Source organism: Anopheles darlingi, chromosome 2 (genome assembly GCF_943734745.1).
Source record: "Anopheles darlingi chromosome 2, idAnoDarlMG_H_01, whole genome shotgun sequence".
NCBI classification, from domain to species: Eukaryota; Metazoa; Arthropoda; class Insecta; order Diptera; family Culicidae; genus Anopheles; species Anopheles darlingi.
The window spans coordinates 91,039,402-91,059,331 of NC_064874.1; the positions used below are offsets into that span (position 1 = coordinate 91,039,402).

Consider the following 19,930-nt stretch of genomic DNA (forward strand, 5'->3'; position numbering starts at 1 on the left):
TGTGCCGTGCTGTGCTGCAGACCGCTCGATGCAATTTCCGTGCCAGGCCAAGCCGTTTGTGAGCATGGTGGAACCAGCTCTCACTGCTAGCTGTAAGAGTAAATAAATTGGAACATCACATGTTTTGAGGCGAATGTTGATTGAGATGAATGTTCGCTGCAAGCGTACATTCGTTCGTTCTTCTCAATTTGCGACAAGAACTGTACGACTGTTGTGCTGTGTGTGTGTGTGCTCTGTTGTTCTGCGAATTATTTTCCTTTCTCACCCTTTTCCGTTTTTGATAATTGCGAGCACTAGAAACATGCACTGGAGGCACTTGCTATACAATTATTTCGATGAAAAGTTCGTCGAATTCAGCGACACTTGAACATTGCACACAAAGACGTCGTCTTAAAAGCATGACCTTTCGGATGCCCGCAAGTAGGTGAATGTAAACTTGTGTAATAACATGTGTCTACAGCGTCATTAAGAGGCGCGTTGATGCCAAAGATCATCAGCGGCGCGAGGTTCAGCTCGTCCTCCTTCGTTTTCAATCAAAGCCCATCTTCTCGATTTATCATCCGGCCTGGTGTCATCGACACATGTCATCGTTGACCCCGTATGTACCCCGCGGTGACCTTTAGTAGCAATTAAACTCACTAGCATACTCACTCTCCTTCCCCTTTCCTCACCTCAATAAGTGGTCCCATTAATCATGACGCATAGAATAATTCCGAGAGAAGAGGCAAATTCCTATCTAATGCTTCCCCTCTACCACTTGTCATTACGCTGACATTGTGGAAATTTATCGTTTGGTAAGTGTCCCCCGCACACACACCTTTGCATTTGCTTGAGTGACGATGACACCGGCCTAGCCTCTTCTAGCCTTAGGCTTAAGTGCTTTGATTTTGGCGCTGCGGAGCAGGTTTTTCGCAAACTCATTTCACGAGCAGTCGGTGCGCATCATCAGATACACACAGACGCACACAGGGTTGGCGCGAAAGGGTTCTCCTTCTCGATGACACTCGAAGAGGAGGTGGTCACTGCGGTGGGTGGTAACAGTTCTCACTTCTCACGGTCATTCATTAATCATTGTTTAGGGCTAGGCGCCCATCACACGAAGGCAGGTTGCAGGTTCCGCTTGGTCACCGCGGTTTGGTACCAGGCCACTGACCGAAGAGGCCGCTGATTAGTCGAAGTCGAGGGCGACATGCAACATCCGCGGTTGCCGTCGTCGTCGTCGACGTCGTCGCCATGGTGTCTCGTCCATCGCGCAGTATTTGCTGATGATGCAATGAAGAGGACCTTCGGTGACCCTTAATCCGAAACAAGGAACGTCGTGGCGGGCCTCAGGTTGGCCTTTCATTTGTCAGCTCACTCGCTCGCTCGCTCGCGCTCTTGCGGGTTAATCTGGAAGCGTGGAAGCGTCAGAAGTGGCTTCCATTAATCACATTTGACTATTGTTCACTTCTGGGCACTGGGTTTTGGGGCCTAGTGGTGGTGGGCCCCATGTGCTGCTTCACGACACCTCCCATAATGAAGGGTGCCCCGTTCGTCGAGGACACTGCTTCAAGGTGTTGTCTCCCCTAAAAGGCCACAAACATTTATCAAAAATGATGCCAACCAAACGAAAGGAGTGCCAGAAAGATGATTCCATTGGGCCTCCGTGCTTGGTGTGGCGCACCTTCTGCATGATGCAATGCTGATCCATCGCTGGTGACAAATCGTAGAGTGCGCTGGCTTTCTGTATGCCATTCTACTGACTTGCATAAGCAACCATTGCTTGCCAATAGCTCTCTACATTATTTAGTTACTTTTGCTGAAGAGATTGTGACATTTTGACCTGGAACAATAGTCACTCCAGTCGTAACCCTATTTGGTACATGCGTCATCGACAACCAGGTAAAGGTCATCTGTTCTGCAAGATGCTAGAAACTCACGAGTACAGTGTGTTATCTGACTATTTATTTTCATTCCACCAGAGTTGAATCAGCGTTTGCATGCGTTCGTCGCGCAGAAGACAGAAATCCAACGGAATCTTGGCTGTTGGCATCGCAGACCGTACCAGATGTTTCAATTTACCAGTTCCCGGGATTAGCAGGCAAGCCACTCCATGCAGTATGCGCAGTGTGGTTGTAAAAACATGCCACATGCCTCGGATGTACGGACGGAGCAGCATTTCCTTCCTTTCGAACCGATTGGATGCAGCGGCCCATTCGTGCGCTCACCTGAAGGCAGAAAGCGAGTGTTGTTTCACCGTTCGCGTGCCAGTGTGCCAGTGTGCGCGGTTTTCGCGGACGTCATCGCTTTTCATTGTCAAGGCATTGGCCGAGGGACAGCGAGACCGAGCCCGAGTGGAGCAGCAAACCTCTTGGTGCTGGGATGGTGTTTGGATGGTATGAATAATGCGTTCATTTCCCTCGCCAGCCAGAGTGCAATGGAGCGCAGGGGCAGTGAAGTGCCAAGCATCGCCCTCGTACCCGCTCGGTTCCCGGTTAGCAATCCCTTGTTTCCTGTGGCTTACTCCCGCGCTCCGGACCGGTTGCAAGTCCTTCGAATCTCGACGCCAAACGATGAGTATAATGGAAAATGGAAAATTTACGACCCACTGGGACTGGCCACTGCTAGTAATGAGGAGTAAAGGCCAGTAGCAGCAGCAGCAGCAGCAGCAAACGCCAAACCGGATGATCTATCAGCCACGCAGACGTTCCGCTGGTTGCAAACGATGGCCGCTTTTTGGCTGCTGCTGCTGCTGCTTCTGTGTGCGATGTAGATCGATTATGTTTGTTTTAAAATTAACCGACCTTCTTTGGGCTGGGCACACGCAGACGCGCACAGCACCAGTGGCTGACAGTTTCTAGTAACACCCCGGGAAGAGAGGTCACTGTTATGCACCACCACAATGCTACCCGTTTGTGTTGGCAAAATTAATTACTTCACCGGGCTCATTGAAAACGATCAACCAAAACCCTCCGGTAGGGACACAACGGTTATGTTTTTCGGTGCGCCCTGGTAGTGGAAGGAAAACATTTTCCTGGACCAATCATGCCGCACTAGCACGAGCAGAGGGGGAACCATTACATTCCAGCTCGACTGCTGTGGTTGGCTGTCGAGAGGACGATAAAAGCGAAAATATTCAAACGCTTTTTGACGAGACTCGGAGTTGGAGTGGCTCGAAACGATGCTCGCCACATCACCACCACCCAGCAGCAGCATTGAAAGGCAAACCACTAGCACTAGCGACCGCAACTATGTTGGAGCGGAATCTCGAATTTTACGACCATTTTCGGGCAGCGGCATAAACCGTGGTGGGGCGGTGGGAGGATGAAAATCTGAGTGCGAAGAATTTTAATTTCTCCAAAACGCGGCTAGGGGGGCAGTGGTTGCAAAATAAGCATCGAAGAAGAATGTTGCCTCGCACCACATATCGCACTGGATGGAAATTTATCGGCCAGCATCGTCGTGGTGGTGGCGCTGATGCTGCATTATGCATAGCGCAACATTGTAGTGCACTCGCAGTAGTGGAAGGAAGACGTTCAATCCTCTTCAGTGCAGGGCAGGAAGAAAGGCTCATTTAACGATACCGGGAGCTTAGGTTTTTGAGAAATAATGTTTGCTCGGCGTTGGGTGTATTGTGGTAGAAATGAGAGAAATTCCTTTCCGGACATTTGTTTAACGTAGCGTGGTTGTTTAATGGGTGACTATTACAAAAAAAAAAAGTTATTTCATCTCATTGTGTGTGTCATGGTTGCAGTTCCTATGCCAACGCAACATAGAAGTTAACCAATCATTTCAAAGTGCATCACTGGCTACTTTAAACCGAGTGCATCAAGCGGATTAGTTGGATGAAATACTTTACAAAACGGTGTCATAACAACGACACCGCCATCGCCCCGAACGTTGGTGTTGAAATGATTTACTGTTTATTCGTTCGCTTGGTAAGCATCTTGTGCCACTTCATCTCAAACGCCAATAAAAGCGTACCGAGGGAAAGGCGAATCGGTTTGGTTGGTTGGCTGGAAAACAAGAGTGCATTTTTACGATAACTCTCTGCAATTTACGATCACGACACTAAAATATCGAATCAAGTCGCTTGTAAAGCTAAATTAATACCCGGACCCCGGTAAAGTGAAATTGTGTTCCAAAGGACACAAACACACACAAGCACACTCTTCCACGGCTCAAATGCTCATGATGAAGTGCTTCCGTAGTACCCGGGAGTGGAGCGATCCCAGAAGCCAACCACCTCATCGTCCCTGCGGTTGGTTTTGTGTTGATCTTTCCTTCTTAATCCGTCGCCTCGCTGCTTGCAAACAAGCGGAGCGGAGAGCACGGTCGCACCGGAAAGATGATTGAATCATGGGGAAACCACGCTAAATCAACAGAACAAGGGAAAGCGTAACGCCCGGGAAAACCCCGTGAGAAGGGGAAGTGAAGGTTGGCATAAATCAGTGGATCACTGGCGAACGGCGTGTCCTGGTCAGGTCCTGTCCTGGGCTCGAGTGAGAGTACCACGTCCGATTGCAGGAGAAAAGAAGACGAAGAAGGACAATAATGTTCATATTTTTGCTCACCGTTTGCGGTTCTCGTATTGCTCGGATGCTCTGGTTGGTCGTCTGCATTGGTCGTTTAGTTTCACTCTTTCTGCGATTTACCTTGAACGTTTTTAGTTTCCATTCGGTACGATTGCACAGCACTCCTCCCTGTGTTTTGTTCTGTTTCACGTTTTCCCTCCATACCGCACTTAAATGATTTTCCGTGGACGGTGTAATAGTGGACGCCGGTTTCTTGCCGGTCCGGTAGCAGGTTTGAACGCGTTCGAAGCGAGTCTGGTGCTAGAGGTTTAGATTGTTTTTTTTTTCGCCTCCATTTTCCACCACCCCGCCACCCCGGCTCCATCATTCGCGCCAAGCCAAGGGTTGCGTATTTATAGACCAAAGAAAAACTATAAATTAGCGGCGCTGTGAAGATTCAACTTTAATTACGTCGGAGAAAGATGAACTTATGCTCCCCCTCCCACCGTGTGGCCGGCGAACGGGGTGAAAGTAGATGATGAGTGAGGTTTCGGCGTGTTCAGGGGCAACGGTTTTGCTGCGGCATGCTATCGTCCCAGGTTCTCTTTGGCCTCGCTCTTGACGATTTTTAAGAATAGACCTCAAATTGTAATAGGCCCGGTCGGCCACGGCGATCGGCTAATTACTATCGCTAGAAATGCTGTTGGTGCGCATGATGATGAAGACATCATTTTTGCGCTGGTTCTATTTGACTTTAGGCAACGTTTTAAAAAGTATTCATAAGTACGAGCAAGAAAACGACAAGCGAAAGAGCGCATAACGAATGAAAGATGCCAAATTTTCTCACGACTTTGAAATTACTTTTTCTCGAAGAGATGAAAAGAGAAAAGTACAATTTGCACTTTGTTCTGTAATTCTTTTTCGAGTTGTCACCATCGTGTACGCAAAAGAACGTGAATCTGGGTGGCTGATTCATAAATGGCTTCTTGCTAGCTAACTAACCAGAAAGTGAACGAAATTGGGTGACGAAAGTGTGACGACAAAAGTTTTCGATCACAGCAGCCCGCGGCAAACTGTCAATGGCCTGGCGTAATTCTTTTCAATGTGCGTTTTGTACATAACTTGGAAACGGATATTGCCATTCGTGCGGTGTTGTAAGATGTTTTATGGTACCACAGGATGATGAACCAGGAGAACTTGCTAATGGAACGAAGGAAGGAGGGAATATTTCTGTTGAATGTTTAATTTAATTGAAGATTGAATTCGTTCTACGTTTTCGAAATCAGCACTGCCTACTTATGCTGGTCGTTGCCAAGATTGCAACCATTGCGCCATTATCCTAACCAAGTGAGAAGGAGCCCGCACGAGCTGCTCTACTTGGTCAATAATTAAACATTAGAAATGATCAAGTTATGGAATTATAGAACTAAGCCGATCCGAACCGGTCCACCCCCCGGGGTTGGTAGTCGATATCGACTTACACAAACCGTCCGTTGCCTCCGTTGGAAACGAAATTTATAGCATCGCTAACATGTTCCATTAGCGTTTGGCAGATTGCACAGCGAGCGAACGGGCCTAACCAATGAGCGCACTTTAATTACGCCCCAAAAAGGGGGGCGAACCCAACATGCTGCTCGATCAAAGGGGGCACCAAAAAGGTGGAAGACACTACTGGTGGTGGGCTGCTGGTCCCAGCCCCTGAGACCACCGCGATCGCGCACCTGTGGCTAGGAGAAAGGGAAAAAACGGTCTCAATCCTCCATGCCTCGATCATCGATCGTCTTCAGATGCACCTGTGGTCACCATCACCACCACCACGTACAGCAGTGCTGCTGGCATTAAAAAGTCGTAAAATGGCTGCTCCATGCCACGGTCCATTTACCTCAATTACAGTCGTTTACCACAATCCCATATTCAGCTGAGAGGTAGAGCCGCTCGCCGGGGCTCGCGCACTCCGTCTACTTATCTAATGCTTCTCCGGGGTTTTCGCGCCCCGGCCCCAACCGCTGTTCACACATCATGCATCCAAAGTGGGCTTATGAGAGCTCTCATTATCGGTCCAACAAGTGTGAGTAGCCGGCCGGACCGGCAAACTCGTCGCTTCGTCCGTCCGTCCGTCCGTCCACATTCGGCCACCACATCCCACGGGACAAAACAGGCTTGCGCGGACTTGGTATGTGTCGTCGGATGCGGAAAGGCCAGCAGTTCCAGTTTTTCCACCTTCTCGACGCTCGCACTGCCTGGTGCGACCAGGCGATGTGTCAATAATCGTGCCAGGCCGAGCTTTATTATTGATTGCACTTAGCTCATTATGTCGAGCCATGGACGGACAGTCGGTGCCGGAGGCTGTACTGCTGCTGCTGCTGCTGCTGCTGCCGGTGAGCCCGGTAACCCCCCCTAGCATTACCACTTTAGTGTGTCCGCAACGTAATACCAGATTCGACCGACGTGATTATGGTCGTGACGCGTCTAGATGATGATGATGATGTCGGTGATCAACGGCTGATCATAATCAGGCGAGCGAGCAGCTAGTGAGTGTCCAACACGACTTGCTCTACGCTTCATGAAGCATGATAGCCCCAAGAGGCGACAGGCAAAGACCCCGAGATGCTGCCCAAGAGGCCAACTGGCTATCTGTTGCATCCGTTCTTCTTCGTGCACTGCTTAGCCGGCCCCCTTAAGAGGGAAAGAGCATTGATAGCTGAAAGATGTTTGCAAATGCACCAGTGCTACGATGCCACGATGAAGGAAGTGAGGCCATCATTGAGAGCATCAAGCATTCATTTCGGAATAGAATATATTCATAAATGGATAGTTTACTCAATGCTCTAAGCTTATGCTCATAAAGTTGTCCCTTCCGAAGGCAGGACAACTACGACGAGATTTTGCGGAAACGTTCTCCAACATCACGTCCAGCACATTCTCATTGCATTAGCCAACTTGGCCGGTAGTTCTCTTTGCGCCCACTTTTCCAGTTCGGTGTCTATTTGCACTGGACAGATGACAGCTTTCACGACACAGGAGAATGCAAGTGTTTGCTTGTCGTTTTGCTTGTGCCAGCCACAGCAACAGCCGATGTGTCGCAGGCGATGATGGGCGCATCCTTTTACCGGAATGCGCACACAAGCAACAGTTGCCGGGATCGAGGCCGGCGTGCGTCATGCGAATACCGAAAACTGTCGACTCACTTCCTGCACTCTGGATCACGACAACGGATACAATAAGGATTTTTCTTTGAAACGGAATGTTATGCCTCTTGACGTGCCTGGCGGTGTGGGTTGGGGCGTTCTTTCTGGGCCCAGGATTCGTTGGCTCGTTCGTTTGTTGGCATTTTCTATTGGATGGATTCCTCGTTGGGCTTTTGTTGGGCTCGGTCGGTTCGTTTTTTGCTGCTCATTCGATACCGGCAACTGTTGATCCTATGGCTGACGGTGGCCATGTTTGTGCCGTCGACACTAACCACCGTTCCGCAAGTATTTGCAAGGAAATTTAAAATCTTGACTCAATTCTCGCACCAGGGAGTAACTGACAGGATGAGGCAGCAGCTATCAAAAGGGCAAACGGTTTGTCAGTCATGTGGATGTGTGAAAAGGAAGTTTAAAAATAATCTCGCAAATCATCGGCATCTGCTGGGTTTCGCCATTTAGCCTCGAGCTGACACAATCGACCTCGAAATGCATGATCCAGGGCATTAAAGCATCAAACCGAACCTTCGCAAAAGCTTTACCATGCTACGTGGAACACCTACAGGCCACAATGAGCGAGTTGCGTCGTAAAAACCCGCGCCATCCGCGGGGTGATTATTGATTTTTTTTTGCAATGAACGATCGCACCTGCGAGGAGACCCCACGGGATGGATGAATACACAACAGCCAAGGTCCCTTTTTCCATTGGGTCACGATGTAATTGACGTTTTCTGACAATATTATTCACTTACTGGCTACCCTATCCACCCCCCCATGCCGGCCATCACGGAATGGTGCTTATGCTTCATCTCTTGCGCCTCGCAACCACACAAAAAAGGAGAAAAAATGTAGGAAGGAACATAAAATCAACTGGAGCACAGCTCAATCACGGCTGCAAGGCATTATCTGCGACCCATCTCGATGATAATACCCTTGGGAGCTCTTTGTCCCGACCACCACCGCCACCACCACCCGGGGGCGATTGCTGTACATAATGCATAAAAGCATGCACTCGAGAGACACAGATCCTTGTCCACGGTTTCGCTCGTAAAAATGGCGTCCTGTCAATTATTTAAGGGTGCATTTTTAACACTCCTGTGGCTTGGGGTCACGACACAGACCAGCGCCAGACAAACAGCGAGCAGCGCGGTGTCGGTGACAAAAGAACGATGGGCGCGCGAATCAAGATTGATCAAACCCAGGAGGAGCATTAAAGCATAAGCATTACAATGCACCGCACCAAACACGGTCACTCCGGGCTCCGGTGGTGGTGTTTCGATTGTTTTTTTTCATCGTTCGTGGTAAGCGGAGATCCCTTGCAAAGCCACGGCCGGAGTCTTATTTTTATTCTCTCTTTTTTCTCTGTCTCTCTATTTATCTTGACACCGTCGCATTAAAGTTCCATTATTACGATTCCGGTGGCGTGCTGGTGCTGCATCTGCTACTGCTGCTGCTGCTGCTGCTGCTGCTGCTGGGGGTCGTATCTATCCGAGCGAACTGCTATGTGTCCACCAGAAACTACTCCATAAAAGGCTCAGCCTCAGATCCAGCTCCGCGATCGTGCCCGTTTGCTAGATGCTTGCTAGCGGCGGCCGGGTTCAGGCTTTCGGCATGAAGACGAGGAAACGAAAACGAAAAACAGCAAATCCTTCGCTAGACCTTCGGCCGCGCGCGAGCCTCGACGTAAGACGGTTGGTTGGATAAATTTTTACGATATGGGAAACAGATTGGGCCATAAATAAATTCCTAATGCCCGTCGATATCGAATATGGTCGGCCTGGTGTCTTCGGATGAATCGTGATTCGTGAAACTTTTGTCCCGATTGTGTCGTTGCTACTGCTACTGCTTTGGGCAAACATTGTTTGTAAAACCTTGGCGTGATTTAGCCCGACTGACTGTCGGCCCGCCGCCAGTTTGTGGGGCCCTTCGATTGATCATTGACCAACGGAATCGTGCGGACCATGGCATGGCATAGCATGGCATAGCGTGTTCCGTGACACGGTGGTCGGTTGGTTTATGATGACAGTAATGTTGAATGATTACCAACGATCGATTGAAGCGCTCTGTTGTACGGTTCAGGCCTTATCGTTAGCTATTGGTGCTCGGTGATGCTCTCGCTCTCTTTCTCTCTACACGTTCGTTACCGGATACGGTAGCGAAATGAATATTGCTGTAACCTTCTGTGGCCAGTGTCTAGTGGAATTATTTATGAAACAGCCGATTGGCCATGTTTGAGCATCGGTTAGGCACGACTTCCTTTATGGTTGTTGGCATGTTTTGAGACTTGCCAGACCCCTCTTTTTGTGTACCGAAAAGACATGGCTTGCTGTGTTTATCATCATATCTCTTTTTTTCATTCCCTTTGATCCTCTTACCGCGTATCATTTTTTACAGCTCCGCGGCCACCAACACCAGATGGTGCATAGTATCGTTGCACCGGACCTGCTGCTGCTGCATTCACGTAAAGTGCATGAATTTAATATCACCCCGAAACCCCAAAATCCCCGCTTAAAGGCTGAGCTTTATGAAGCCAATTAAACTTTTGCTTCCTACGTCATCCACGCTCCAAAAATGGGGCCGACCAGCTCCGGCCCGGGTTCTGGTTCCTTCCCACTCCCACGAGACAGTCCGGGGCCATGTGTGGCTGTGTGTGAAAAACATAAAACAATGTAATGTACAATCGTGGCTCGGTGTGGTGATGGTGGTGGTGCCCGGGCTACCAGGAATGGTTCCCGGCAAGTGGTTCATGACCATGTATCCGAGAGCCCAAAACCCCCCTTGGCCCGGGACATGTGTGTACGCCCGAGTGCGATGATGCTGTCCAGTTGGTGGCTCATGCTCTCCTTGGAGCACGGCCACTCGAAAATGGGGTTTACAGTCGAAGGAAAACTCGTGAAACTGTTCAGCGAAGCTCGTAAAAAGAAGTGTAGACTCAAAATTAGATTTGGAGCTTTAAGCTTTCGACGACACCACGTAGCGCAGAGTGTCCTCTCTTCCTCTGGCGGGGTGCTGGTGTGAGGTTTTGTGGCCAACGCGTGGGTCTGGGAAAATCCATTCGATGGAAATGAGAGAAACTATGTGGCCTTCGTCCTCGCTCGCGTTATCCCCTAGGGTCCTGTTTCTGTCTGCCTTCCTTCCGGTTGAAAATCCCCACATCACCACCACGGGCACCGCAAAGCACTTTCACCACACACACCACACAACTGGCTCCAGTGACAAAATTTTGTGTGAAAATTCGTTTCTCCTTCTTCTGCACCGGCTTGCGAGCACCAAAAGGTGGATCCATGTCGATGGTTGCATATCGGAATGCTTTCATAACGCTTTCATGTTTTTGCTTCGATATCATTCCTCGGCATGCGGGTTTTTTTTTCGATTGTGTGCGAAATCCACACTTCCGTTATGCTACGGAACCGTACGAGAGATGCGTTTTTCATTTTAGCACTACCACCAGGTGGTGATGGCGGGATTTTTTCGGTTTTGGTTCCGTTTTTTACCGAACGAACTTTTACACTCAATGCCCGGTGTGTTTGGGTTTAACACAATTTAGGGCCTGAATTCATGGGACGTGGTGAGAGAATGATGCACCTGTACTGAGTTGCTGTGATGGCCCCCTTTTCCTCGCGTAGCCAGGACACTAGCTCCCTGCTCCCTTATCATGACGATCATAATTTCCATCATCCTCGCCATCATCATCATCAACATCAACATCGACCGTCGTGTGCCGTAACACGGACACTTTTATCGTCTCGATGGCGCTCGCTTGTGAGTCTCATCAACCGTCAGAAGATTGACGTCTCCGGTGCTACTGGAATGCTTGCTGCTGCTGCTGTTGCTGCCGAAGTGGCCATGCATCGCATATGCTCGCCGGGCAAGGCAGGGAGTATGTTTTACAGCCCTCGTCGAAGGAGAGAAGGGCCCACTTGCACTGTCCATTGCACTGCCTTATGCGCTCGATGCGATGCCACCGCATGGACAACAGCAATGGCGGTCAATCTACGGTGCACCGTTATTTTGTTGGAAGATTTATTGACCAGTTGATTAATTCGCCCCCGGCACGGCACATACCACCGCGGTGGTCGCGATGGCTCGACCACTCGGTGGTCCTATGTGAGGTTATGTGTCTTTTTGGAGTGCCGATGGTGCCCGTTGGTGGATCTAGTAACCGGCGCTTCGTGCGGTGGAGTACGTCTTTTCGCAGCAACGAAAGTAACGAAATGATCCACAGAGAATACATTCGGAGTGGTACTGAGTAGCTCTTTAGTTTCGTTGTTTTTGTGGGATAATTCGTTTCTAGCAAACAAGCGTCACGTCACTGAACATTATTGTCATCGTTTTCTGTGATATTGTAAATGGTTTTATGTTTTCCACGTTGTTAACATTGTCTACCTCACTTATGGGCACAGACGACAGACGCGGCTTTTACCACCTTCCTCTGTAACCGCAGAGCATTCCATGGCCGGAATGGCGCGAATGTTGGAATCTAATTTCGCCAAAAAGCACAACCTAATGCCACGCGTTAAGCAGGCGTCCAACCAGTTTAGCAAATTTGGCCACCATCACCTTTCCACCAACAAGCAAACAAGAGGCTTTAATTATATTCGTCATCCTATCAGGTCGACCCGACCGAGTGCCGATGGGCGCATTCCCTCGTATTTTCATTTTCATTAAAACATACTTTACAATCAGCCCCGGAGATCGGCTAATGGTTTGCGGGGTTCAGGTCCGATGCTCCCGTAGTTTAATTAGTGTCGCTTCAGGGCATGTCCACCCTCACCGCGACCATGGTAACCTAAATCCACAATTTGGGAATTGGAATTCCATTTTAAACTGCCAGCACCTCGGTGTAGCAGTTCCCCCTTGCAATCGCCTGCCTCGATGAGTCCGGTGGTAACCGGATTGATATCGGTGCAAGGCCCACATTTTCGCATAATTTTGTTGCGTGTGGGGAGGGTGGAGCATGGCGAAGGTATTATGTGCCACACCGCAACCGAAATGCCACGATGCACCCGATGGTTTCTGGGCCCGGTGACCGCATTTTCATCTCATGCTGCTGCTGCTGCTGCACTATGTTGTGCATTTTAGCATGGAATCTACGTTCTGAGAATTAATTGCAAAAGAGCGATTGGACATGGGACTGACTGGTGCTTGAAGGGCGTGGGACTTTACACGTACGAGTCCAGTAAACCGGACTCACTTGGTGTCAAGAGAGGTCACAAGAAAAAAAAAAAGAAACGATCCAAAAACCTCTCTGATTCCAAAGCTTTAACTGTCCAGACATGTTTAGCGTGACCATAAAATCTATTTGTAAACATGAACGTTTTAAAGACCCCCGAAGGGGACACTTTATAGGTTGTTTCCTTTGCGAAATGGTTTCAAGTTTCGCTGTTTGTGTCGCGCGGCGTTTGATTTGGGGCTCGCCTTTGACGTTGTCCCTAACGATCGTCCGAATCCGTCACTTCCAGCAGAGCGAGAGAGGCCCATGGTTGTGTCACGGGTTGTGAAATCGTGAACAATTTCGATCGAGATTCCGTGGCACGCTGGGTGTATGCGTGTGTGTGTAACAAACAGCGAACGACGACAAAATGCATTCCATGTTGGCCACCATGTTCGATCGCTGGTACGACACGTGGAAAGGATTAGATGAATTTTGTGTTTTGCCAAAGACCGGCTCACTAACAAAACAAACACGAACACGCCACGCGCGTCCCTTCGTCCCGCCACTCCCCCCGGGGCGGGATGTATTAGCCAAGTGTCAGCCAAACATTCCGCTGAGAGCAAATCCCCCTTTCCGAAATTTGAACACCAGCAACGCCACCAAGCAAAGCCGATCTAATCCTCGTACTCATACCGGGGTAGGGGGAAGAGGACATGTTGTGTCTTGCGCTCGGCTGTGACGGTTGTCTTACATGGCATGTCAACCAGCTAGCCAACACGCCAGCAAGTCAGCGCACCGGATGTAACACCTTGGCGGCGGAACCGAGCTAATAGCTCGTGGTGAACGACACTTCTTCGACTTCGTACCGCCCGATGAAAGACTTCTAAGCAAGCAGCAGCAGCGGCGGTACCGCGGCCACTTAGTTTAGCATGCGGCGTCGCGGTTGCCGCGCGACGACGAATTATTAATTAGTGTTGGCGAAAAATTTGTGGCAAAATGTATTTTTACGCACGCGTGACAGATTCCATCGCCATCGCCGGCCATCGTACCTATGGGACCTACGGCCTCTGTTGCTACTCCGTGCTTTTACGCAGTTTTAGTTTTCAAACATGGCCGGGCTGGTCTAGCTGAAGGAAGGGTGTGAGGTTATGTCGGTGATGTTTTGAAAATGTTTTGACGCCAGCGTCGAAACGGAAGAAACGATCCGTTAGGGGTGGCCTGTACCAGAACCAGATGGAGACACCGATCCGTCGCCGAACGCACAGTACTGAACGGAAAAGATCGTAGCATCGTAGAGGAATGTTTTTACTATTTTCATGTTATGAGTTGCAGTAGAAATGGAGTAGAAAATATGAAAATTCCGGGATGATGTTCATCGTGACGCCCACTAGGCGCCATTTAAGTCGCACCGGACTGTCACTAGTTCTGCGCACAGGTTAATAAACTTTCGTTGCTGCCACCACCACCACCACCACCAGCTACAGTTGGAATGATTTACTCGCGTTTATTTATATGTTTGTTTAAAAGAAGGCACAGAAACGGAAATGGTGACCAGGTTATTTGAACCAGAGTTTGGCCAGCGATCGTATCGTTTGGCCAGCGAATGCCGCCGAGTTTATGAATTATTCCCTATTTTGTACCTCATAAATTGTGCCACTTATTTTTGGCACCCCCTCCCGTTTTTTTGGGGGGTGGTTGATGATTTGTTTTTTGTCAGCAACTCCGCCTTCTTGGGCGTTACTCCTAAATGGCCACGTGCGCACACACACAAACACACACACACAAACACACACACGAGAACACTCTTCAGCTCATCTTATGTTCACGCAATTCACGTACGCGTTGGGCATGACAGATTCTAGAACCGTTTTCCAAGATTCCGGCTGACCACGATGCGTCCCGGACACCCTGGGCCCGGTTCCAAAAAAAGCAAAAGGACCGGAACCGGCTAGAAACAAATCAATCAACTGTCACCGGTCACTGGGAGGGGTGCGCGGTGCGAGAGGACGGCGCTCGAATCACTGTCAACGCAAATGTCACTTACACCGGGGCTAACGAACGAACGCACGAACCATCCAAGCAACCCGGTCCGGCCCGGTCCGACCGGGGTGCTAATTTGAGTGTTCGATCCTAGTAACCGACCCCCGGGTAGGGTCGCTCCCGGCCGGCCGGGCGATACATAATCTATCGCTTGTCCGTTTGTTCGCTCGTGTGACGGCGGCCGCACCGATAATCGACATGCGACGATGGAAAAAGGTCATCCAACGAGCGAAAAACTCTTCCACGTTCCAAGCAGGTTGCCACCGAATGCAGGAGATTATCGAATCGAAGAAAGCGAGAAGAAAACCCCGTAAATAGCTTGTCCTCTTTGTGGTCGCGCGTAGCAGCCAACGTTAGGACGTCCAGGGCTGCTTGGATGACTTGTGGATGGTTTTGTCTGGTTAGGTCGGGTTAGGATATTACTTTCCGATCGACACACACATGTGCGCGCGTGTGTGTGTGTGTGTGCGGGTTCGATATTGGTCGGTTTTTGCCGGTGTGTACCGGGGATAATAAATTGAATCAAAAACGGTTTTTCGGGGTGGTGCGGTTCTCACTTTCCGGCCGAAGCGTGCAAAAAGGCAACATTATGGTCCCGTCCTAATTCAATCGTCGTTGTGTAGCCCATGGAGCTGCCATGTTCTTATCGCCTCGTTAAGATAAATGGGCCCCATTGGTAGTGTCATGCAGAGAGAGAGAGGGGTCCCGGATAGTGGCCTAAAGTTAAAAAAAATTTTAGTCGTTAATGAGCCGCTAAACGAACGAATGGGGGGTCTAAAATTTGATTTTACTGTTCCGTGACCCAAAGTTTCCATTCCAAATGAATTTATGGCACTTTCCGAAAGTGTTGAGCGGCTGCTACAGTGCACGAGTTGATGGCGCGAAAGGGGAGGTCCACAAACTATGAGCTTATGACTAATCGTGGCCCAACAGGCGACACCGTAGCTAGTGGCGTGTTAGTGTACACGCACCACTGCAACGAACACACGAGCATGTCGTATGTTGCTTGACATTTCGCAAATTTGCCTCCTCAGCGACTCCAGCACGATAGCGCTCACTATCGTCTCTAATCGTGCTCGTGGTTAAGGCTGAAAAGCAATTCGCTCGCCGCGACGGAAAAACACTAAAAACCATAAACGAAAGGACGGACGGAGGACACCACCACCTGAAGGGTGACGATTGGATGTGCTGCATGGCTCGGGGCTATGTTTTACGGGGACCGCACGGCCCGCGTGCTGTACGATGTTCACGTCACGCTGATGCTGATCTTCACCCCGTACCTGCACGATAGGATGTAAAAGTTATGCAAAATGTGTGGCCATGTTCCTTCCCCCCTTCCCCTTGTCATGTTGTTGGTGGTTAACCTCTAAAAACGGTCGCAAAAAATGGGCTGCCTGCTCATGGGGTTCATGAGTAGTGCTCGGTATCTTCGGGATTAATCATAGGACGGCGCGTGAGAATGCTCATCGGAAAGTGCACCAGTGCGATGGCGTGGCCGTGTACCTGACGCTGAGGTTGGCTTTGAATTAGACAAGCAAAAAAAAAATGGAGTGAAGCTTTTTTTGTGTGTCGTAACTACCACTTTCTGAACCTCCTTCGCTTCAGAAACTCCCTTTTCCTCCATTGCGAAGCCCATAATGGGCACGTGAACGTTGCAGCGTTGGTTTGCTGAGTTCAATTTGTTTTTACCTCATTATGTTACGGTCGCGTGGCTGAGGTGCATTGGCCAGGCGCTTGTGTTGCCGCTGTGTGCGAATGCGGCTATAAGCCTCTTAATGAAGGTGCTCTCCCCGTAGTACACATGGTAAGCGGTGCTCATTAGTTTGATTCAATACTAGGTTTTAAAGGCTAAAGTAGGACACGTATTGGACTAATCCGATCGTGAATCTCGTTAAATCGTTTCAAATATGAGTGGGAATGGAAGCGCAAGGCACTCTTTTTTTCATGTTGAACAACAATTTTTACCAATTGAAGCAATGCTGTGCACTCGAGACACTCGAAGTAACCATTGACCTATAGAATTTTTATGTGTAATAAAGAATTTTTAACCCCTTAAACAGATTGTTATACAAACTATTACCCAATGAAGTAATCAGCTTGAAGAACGCTATCGGGACAAAGCCGTTTGTCGTTAGTTGCTAACTTAACACTTACCGACGACTGTTTCATTTCACTTCAACTCATCTTTAAGGTCGCTACCAAGCATCTTTTTAATCCCAAAATTGCATTAAAAATCGCCCGCCGAAATCACACCCCGTGGTGACAAAACAGGTAATGTGGCCTATCACCACGAGCGATCGGTCCATTTGCCGGAGCGCGCGTGACCAGCGAAACCGTGACCGTAAATGTCACCGGCAATAAAATATTTACCGCTCTATTATCAGCATCCGAGCAGCGAACAAACCCCACCCCACCCCCTCGAAACAGGCGGCGCCTCAGGCTCAAGATATGGCTCCTACTCCGAAGCCAACTTCCGAACGATAAATTCAACGACGACGACGACGACGCCGACGATGGCGGCGAGGGACAAAAGAAAACAAAACTTCCTACCCGTTCCTCTGAGGTAGCAGGTACTCAGGTGCCCGCCACTGTGGCAACGTTAAATCCACCCAAAATCCCACTTCCCTTTTTACCTGGGGATCGTCGCTCGTCGTCGGTTGCTTCCGAAAGGGATGACTAAGTTATGTTAATTCGCGCCCCACCGAAGCGACCAACGGGACCGATTCCCACTGCACCCCGGACTAATCAAACGGAACCATCAGCTGCTCGAGCAGCATCCGTGGTGCTGCCTCTCGCTCTCGGATCATTTAAATTCCGAAAAGGCTTAATCCGATTTGGCGTCCCGCTCCGATCCGGGACCGCGGCGCTCGTATCGAAAAAGGGGTTTCGCTCACGCGGTTGTCTTTTCGGCTCGCGCTCTTCCGGCTTCCGGCGGAAGTACGAAGTGCGTGGCGATTGGGCGACCTCCAGTGTCGTTTACACGGCCCCGATGCTTGTGGTGTGCTGATCTCCGACCGATAATGGTCCGGTATCTTAATTTATGCGGCGTGTGATCAGCGTCACCGTTTATCGCGGTTACCGCGGCCTGTCATGATAAGGGTTTTGCTTTTCCAATTTTCTTCAAACGGATTACAATCCACCATATTTTGTACGAGGAAGGGAGGGAGGAACAGACCGGCGCTTTGGGGGGGTGCAGATGTTGCGAAACATTGCAACATACTTTTCGCCGGCGGGCGGGTACGATCGCACCACCGGATGACGAATGTGCAGCGGCTTGCGGAAAACCGAAGAGATGGCTGTTCTCGCCACGTCTGCGCCACGCTGTTTTTCCTAACATCGCGACATCGTTTCTCCATGGGGGGGGGGGTTGGGGGTGGTATTTGGTGGAGAAATTTATTAATAAACACCGCCATTGGAGTTGGCCACAGCCAGCAACAAACGCGTCGCGGGCGATCACAGCATGCGTGCTTTTCACTTGGCCACGGCCCACTAGATCGGCTTTCCTTCTACCCAGCAGCATAACTCGACCACCGCCGTGATGCAGCACCGCTGTGATCGCGATGGCAACGGCACAGCACACACAGAAGATGCCGCCGCCGCCGCCGCGCGGTCAAAAGTCATCGTGAGCGCGCCACGATTCTGGAATGCCACCGCGGTGGCGACGTGGTGAAAAGCGGCCGAAGAAAATGAGCGAGTGAAAGCGAGAGGACGAGATACGGAGAAGAATATTAGATAAAAAAAAGAGAGAAGGAAATATTGGGAGACGGCCGCACACCGGAATTGGGTCACATTTTGATAGGTGCGAGGTTGGGGGGAGCTAGCAGCATGAGAAGGAGATATTTATGCGCAAATGTTAATGAACCGTACAGTAATGGGCTGAAGCCAGGCAGAGGCGAAGCAAGCCGGCACAACCACAACGTAGTGGTCGCATCGCGATAGAAGGGATCCCTATGACCTCCACGGTAGAGCTATGACGTCACGCGAGCAGGTTGTTTATCAGGAGCACATCGATGGAAGATGAGAATTCGTTTTGACAAAAACCTCTTTTAACGCCTTTCCACTCGGCTCTGGGGTTGAGAAGTGGCGATAAATTACTCGCCACTCCGTCAAACAGAAACGTAAATTTCTTCAAACAATCGTTGGGACCAGTTCGACAATTTGTCCGGTTCGGTGTCCGTGTTTGGCGCACGCACTAACTGACCTTCGGTAATTGTCGTCTGTCGTTGTTCGCCATTGGCGTTTCGCTGCAGCACCTGGCAGGCTCGCTGGCAGCAGCATCGCTTTGATGAATGACAAAAGTTAATTACGATGACGGTGGACGGTGGAAAGCGGGACGGAAGAGGGGCGGGGGGTGGGTAGTAGGTGTAGAAATTGCGCAACACGAGCGCTGACATTTTGGTGGCAGAAAGATTAATTGGTTTGTCAGTCCTCGTCATCGTCGCTGTCGTTGCTCTCTAGCGGGGTCAGTATGCGGAGGGGGCGGGGGAAGGGGGTCAATTTGGATGATATGTTTTGCTTTCTTGCTCTGCAACACCGGCACCGATCGCGAGCAATCCATGGGGGTGACCACGTGCTGCTGTTGCTGGTACACTGACAGACACGTTGCGGACACGGTTTTCGGTCAACCAGTCAGTTCGAATTAGCGGTTAATGATCGTTCGCTTCCGGGATGGGTGTAGGGGACTTCGATGACAGACCGATTCTGCGGGGTACGGGATGCCCGTAGGGAATACGTAGGACCTTACCACAGGTTGTCAATTTCACTAATGGTTACACTCCGTCCACAACCGGGGTTCACCGTGTGGGGTTAATGGTTCGTTTAAAAACTAATTTAGAGGGGTTTACCGAGACAGTTCGGAGACGCGGTGTACTGCTTTGCCCCGTGTTGGCGTTCCTTCTGTCAATGCGATGGCCGCGAGACGTCACGAAAGGTGTTAAAACATCAATTCGAGGTTTGGGAAGAGAGTTCTCATTAGCAGCAGAAGCTGTCGAAGAATTAGAAGCGCAGTATTGGGATTTGGAGAGAAGTTTCCTCTTAATTAACGTGACGTTAGCGTT

The 19,930-nt window shown here is 49.9% G+C and overlaps 1 protein-coding gene across 1 annotated transcript in view; it reads left to right on the forward strand.

Moving 5' to 3' along the window:
* LOC125948500 (leucine-rich repeat-containing G-protein coupled receptor 5) overlaps positions 1 to 19,930 on the forward strand; it is a 91,927-nt gene that overhangs the window by 11,621 nt on the left and 60,376 nt on the right. The window lies entirely within an intron of this gene.